A 6,310-nucleotide genomic window follows, 5' to 3' on the forward strand; every position below is an offset into this window, starting at 1 on the left:
ATTAACAGTGATTAAATGAATTCTTATTGTTTCACATTAACTGCATGTCGGCAATTTTATTAGGTTTTGATTTAGAACCGGTGTTACAGAAGTTACCGCCCTGACCTGGAATCGAAGCTGTTTTTCGGTGGTATAAGGAGTGGTTTTACCCAATCATTTAAAGATGATTTCAAAGAATCACGTGGCATTAAATTCAGATCATGGTTACAATTTGTTTCGGTGTGAAACAAGTGGATTGAAAAGGACAATAATGACACCAAGCATTACGATGCAGCGATGCAGCAATGCAGCGTTCCCTGGTGGTCCAGTGATCAGGATTCGGCGCTCTCACCACCGCGGTCCTGGGTCGATTTCCGACCAGGGAAATTGCAATTCCATCAAAATTAAAACCTCATAAGAAAAAGTTACATGCATCTCATGGAGAAAAAAGATTCATTGATTTAAACATCATTAATATATCCATTGTTGAAGTTCAATCATTTAATTTGCCCTGAGGATGTGAGGAACTTTTATCCCGACCTCATTGTATTTTAGGAGCATAGTCCAGCCCCGGTATCTCCACCTGTGAAAGTAGGAAACTGCTGGAAATACACAACAGGACGGGTAGCCTTTGACAAACAATTAAGCCCAGGTTACAGACTCTCTTCCTTCCCCTGCCCTTTGCGGGACACTTGTTCCCCTTTAATTTTACAGACTGACTGAGTTCACTAACCGCGGGGAGAGAGTAGGTGCCTCCACGGCCCCACTGTGCTAACATGGAAGATAACATGATGGGGATGTGGGGTGGTGGGTGGGGATCAGTGACATGTTTGTGTAAAGGGCAGCGGAGGAGAAGGATTGACAGCTGTCAGTGAGGGACAGAAGTTGTTTAAGGTGAGCCAACACATTCCCGATCAGCACAGAAGGCATTCACTGGTCACCTGCCCTCTGCTGTACTTCTGGTCAGAGCGGTTTCCGCAGTGGAGCCGTTATCACGTTTGCTTTCCACGTGAAAGGATCCCGTGCAGGAAGATTATGTTTAAACTTGCTGTGGATGAACAGTCATGGGCGAGTTTATTCTCCTGTCAAAAGGGCGACAGTGGCTTCTGCCTTATTGTTTAATTGCTCTTTATTTCACTTCACTAAATAGATATATTTGAGTGAGAGAAATTGTTCCAGAGTGTCGCCCACTTTTTTTTCCTTTTAAACACATAAAATAAGACCGGGGGAATAAATTCAGAAAACAAAGCAGAGGGATACAGACAAGAGGAAGAGAGAAGGGGAAATATGTCCACACCCAGAACTAATGCAGAAACCCCTCTGCTGCACTCGGGGTGGCCACCCACAGCCTGGATACACTAACGTCCCAACAGCTCATTGACTGTCGGAGTGGGACCGTGCGGCACTTCAGAAGACAGGACGAAAAAGCAAAGTCACTGATTCGGTCCCATGTGCTCCTCTAATCAAGAATAGCTACATATAAAAAAATGCTTTTATAATGGTTACACCTTATCTCTGCAGTTGTCAAACTGTAGGCTCATTGATCTAGAGGTATGATTCTCGCTTTGGAGTTGTTAATTAAAATTTGTGAGAAATCGAGGGTTCAATTCCCAACTGAGCCCTTTATTTTGCCGTGAATTTTGAATTTGCACAGAACTTTTGCAAAGAAGGACTTGTATTTCTGCAGTGCCTTTCAGGAACTCATGATGCCCCAAAGCACTTTACAGCCGTAGAGTTATGTTTGAAGTGTTGTAGTGTGGGGAAAGATATGGCCAGATCAACCCACACGAACCTCAACTCTTTGCGAGGGAGTTCGGTGCAAATAATCAGGTGCCTCAGGGACTTGGACTTTCTTTGAATGAGTTCTGCTTGTTCCCGCATTCAAGCTTGAAACAGCAACTGGGCTTCCATCTCACGGGAGCAGCGTGTAGCGGTTAGTGAGTAGTTGACGAGGTTTGGGGTTGATGTGCATCACTTTCAATCTTTGAAATTTCAACAAACAAAGAAAAGGTGAATCCACTTGTCCTTGTAAGCATTTTGTTCGCATTTAATCACAGGAATATCCGCAGTCAGGAGCTGAAAAGGAATTAAAACCTAATACCGGCTTCGGGACAAAAAGAATACTTCGTCATAGACAAGGCACCGGAAGGCTGGAAGGTAGATCACTCCGGTTATGGTGCTGGTTGGTGGTGACATGGAATTGTTTGCAGTGTGCGGGACCAGACTGCTTCCACACATCCACACTGAATGTCCCTCCATTTATTGGGAAAAGTACAACTGAGAGTGGACGAGTTCCATCCCGGTCGGAGCATTCTGAGGCTTTAACTGACTGACATCTTTGTTTTGGAAGTCTTGTAACATGTTCCTGCGCCTGTCTCTGTGGCGCAATGGGTTAGCGCATTTGGCTATTAACCTAAAGGTTGGTGCTTCGAGCCCACCCAGGGACAAAGCCTTTAACTGTTTTTCCCCGAGGATTCAGTGCCGCACAGTTCCAGGTTGTCATTGTGCGTTTTGGCTGCACGAATATATTCCAATATATTCGGCAAACATTGCCAGCTGTGCTGTTATCCAGTGAGTTCCCACTCCAACACTTTTATGAGCATTCAGTTCATGTAAAACGATAACAATTTTTTACATGATCATGTTCCTCCATCCAGTCCACTAGAAATGAATTATGTTACTGGGCTTAAAGAAACTGGTGGAAATTGATTCCATTGATACATATATAGAACTGGAACTTCGGTCTCAAGTGCTCCTCATATCAAGACAAGGCACACACACTTTCAATGGTTTTACAACTGAGTCATAAACACTTACAATTTTAAACCATTCTCATAAAATACAGCGTATAAATGAGATAGGGATAAAAGTTCATCACATGTAAAGAGAAAATGAATGATTGAAGATACCACTGTCCCTCAGTAACTATATTATTATTTATTTTATTCTGAAAAATGCAATCGGTTAATTAATGGTGATTAAATGAATTATTATTTTTTCACATTAGCTGCATGTCGTCAATTTTATAAGGTTTTGAATTAAAAACGGTGTTCCAAAAGTTGCCGCCCTGACCTGGAATCGAAGCTGTTTTTCAAAATTAAAACCTTATAAGAAAGAGTTACATGCATTTCATGTGGAAAAAAGATAAATTGATTTAAACAACATTAATAATCCATTGTAGAACATCAATGAACTGAAGTTTCATGTTCAGCCATGAACTCATTGAATGGCGGTGCAGGCTAGAAGGGTTGAATGGCTTACTCCGGCACCTATTTTCTATGTTTCTATGTTTTTATCAATCATTTAATTTGCCCTGAGTACGTGAGGAACTTTTATCCCGACCTCATTGTATTTTAGCAGCATGGTCCAGCCCCGGTATCTCCACCTGTGAAAGTAGGAAACTGCTGGAAATACACTTGGGACAAACAAGTGAAAGACACCTGGTGCTTATGGGCAGTTTTGTTGCCTTTGTCATTGATGCTTGAACTACAAGTCTAGTTGTCAAATCGTGTGTTCAACCGGCAGTTACCTGTTACAAATCAACGGAGGAGAAACCAGTTTGTTGTCTACTGCTGCCTTTGCCTGCACAATGTGTGCTGAGATTATCTGTGCAATATGCATTCCGCAGGATGAATAAAGGCAACGCTTTTTAAAAAGCAGGCTGTTTTGTATGCATGCCTGTTTACTATGTGATGTCTGTAACACTGTTATGCAACACTGAATGTACCCTTACACTGTACAGACCTTACCTGTACACCAGAGGGTCTGCTGCTGGAGACCTAAGGGTTACCTGCACACTGCGGTGACATGGAAGTGTCTGCAGTGTGCGGGACCAGACTGCTTCCACACATCCACAATGAATGTCCCACCCTTTATTCGAGAAAAGTACAACTGAGAGTGGACAAGTTCCATCCCGGTCAGAGCAATCTGTAGCTTTAACTGACTGACACCCTGGTTTGGGATGTCTTGCAGTGGTTGTCAGTGTAAGTATCTGTGGCACAACGGGTTAACGCGTTCGGCTGTTAACTGAAAGTTTGGTGATTTGAGCCCACCCAAGGACGATGCCTTTAACTATTTTTTCCCGAGGATTCGGTGCCACACAGTTCCAGGTTGTCATTGTGCATTTTGGCTGCACAAATATATTCCGCAAACATTGCCAGCTGTGCTGTTATCCAGTGACTTCCCACTCCAATATTTTTATGAGCATTCAGTTCAAGTGTAGAGTTTGAGTGTATACAGAACTGCACAGAGATATCAGAAAATTTAACAAGGCTGTGGGACATTGTGTTTTGTTAATATTGAACCATGAATGTGAATAAATCAATTTTTTCAAAAATTTATAATGAACAAGTTTTCAAAATATTTCCACACAGTTTCGAACTGTGGACTTTTCGCGTGTGAGGTGAATGTGATATCAACTACATTACGGAAACACTACAGCAATGTTAGGAACATAACCAGAGCTTTAACCTACACAGCTGGCCTATACTTCAGGAGCTGGTTTTACGAGAATAGAAAGAAGGTGCTATATTTAGGAAGGCTGTGCTTGTGGCAGGAATTGATCGAGTGTTTCCCAGACTTTACACATAGGAACAGGAGGTGGCCTTTTAACAGCGAGTGGTTAGGATCTGGAATGTACTGGAGGCAGACTCAATCTTATCTTTCAAACGGGAGCTGGATAACTGTCTGAAGGAAAAACAATTGCAGGCCTCAGGGGAAAGGGCGGGGGAGTGGGACTCGCTGAGAGTCGGCACGGGCTCGACGGGCCAAATAGCCTTCCGTGCTGTAACCATTCCATAATTCTATAAGTTAGTGGCACATTTCATAGTGTGGGTGGAAGCAGAACATTGCAAAGGGACATGGATTGAGTCGGCAAAATTAGAGGCATCTGATTCAGGAGATTCGGGGGGTGTGGAAATTCGGGAGATTAATGACTTTGAAAGGAACATTTTTGTTTAGTGCAGTTTCGGTCAGAGAAATGTTTGTGAAAGGAATTTTTTGAACAGAGGAATGCAGCATTTAAGCTTCTGCCTTAACACTTCTTTCTGGGTGTCGGGGTCACATTTCTTTTCCATGTCATTCTTCTCGAATTTATATTTCCTTTGGTGTTTCACAATAACCAGGCCCTTGCTCGAAAGTCAGTCGCACTGTTTGCCCAGTCTCCTGTTGATGTTACCAGCAATGAACATTTTGAACCAGACCCCGAAAGCACAGTGTGTAAAATGGGACATGTTTTAACAGTTAACGTGGGGCTCGAACCTCAAATTAGAGATTAAGATTCTCATGCTCGACCGATTGATCTCGTGGGGCTTCAGTCAAATACACGTTTCTGTCGCTGATTGCAGCCAGGCGCCTGTTGGCTCTGCCCCAGATGTTTAAACTTGCTGCCGAGGAACTGCCAGGATCCTCTTGAATGGTGGACCAGACTCGAGGGGCCGAATGGCCTACTCCGGCTCCTAATCCTGACATGTTTATGATCTTATGACCTTTCCCAGGAGAACAAACTCGCCTCTGAGCATGCATGAGGAGAAAGTTCCAGAAAATATTTCCGCCCGGTGAGCTTTCGCATGTGAGGCGAACGTGTTAACCGCTACACTGCGGAAACATCTCCACTTTCAGCCCCAGGTCAGACAGAAATGTTACGCAAGCAGGTGCTGAATCCCAGTTTTTAGGAGCTCGTTGTGGTGCCAAATGATTAAAAATAATATGTGTCACAAGTGGGATGAAAAGCCAGGCTTTCAGAGATGACTGCAACTTGAACACAGCACCTCAGACCGCTCAGTGCTGTATGTGGCCACCTGCAAGTTGATTTTGAACTTTTGTATCCTGTCACATGAAATAAATGAGGGCAGCAGGCGTATCTCTGTCTGACACTGGGAAAACAGTGAGACAAACCTTGGAGCAAGGGTTTGGTTATTGCAACACAGCAAAGAATATATTAATTCTCAAAGAACAGTATCCAAGAATACAGTGACCCTGATGTGATTTGAGCATGCAACCTCCTGATCTGGATTCAGACTCACTACTGTTGCGCCACGAGGCCTACACACTTAGTTTGAGATGTTCGTCTATATGAAGGTTTCACAATACAAGGGGCTTTAAAATCCCCGCCCATTCCCACCAGGTGTCAGAAGCAACGCTCACGTGCCAGACACCGGATGTTTTTTTCTTAAACTTTTGTGTTGCTTTCATGGGAAAGCATCATTAATTAACCCCTCACCTTCTTTTGCACAATGAAAGAAATGCTAACTGAGTGACAGTCGATACTTCAATTATTTGTCCTGTGCTTTGGGGAGCGGGCAGGGAAATGGACCTGAGTCCATGATCAGAT

The 6,310-nt window shown here is 43.4% G+C and overlaps 1 non-coding gene across 1 annotated transcript; it reads left to right on the forward strand.

Annotated features, from left to right (window-relative positions):
* Positions 1-2,352: 2,352 nt before the first annotated feature.
* On the forward strand, positions 2,353-2,426 carry trnan-auu (transfer RNA asparagine (anticodon AUU)). Its single transcript has one exon. It is a non-coding gene; the product is annotated as a tRNA-Asn (tRNA).
* Positions 2,427-6,310: the final 3,884 nt, after the last annotated feature.

This window comes from Pristiophorus japonicus, unplaced genomic scaffold (assembly GCF_044704955.1).
Source record: "Pristiophorus japonicus isolate sPriJap1 unplaced genomic scaffold, sPriJap1.hap1 HAP1_SCAFFOLD_252, whole genome shotgun sequence".
Classification (NCBI taxonomy): domain Eukaryota; kingdom Metazoa; phylum Chordata; class Chondrichthyes; family Pristiophoridae; genus Pristiophorus; species Pristiophorus japonicus.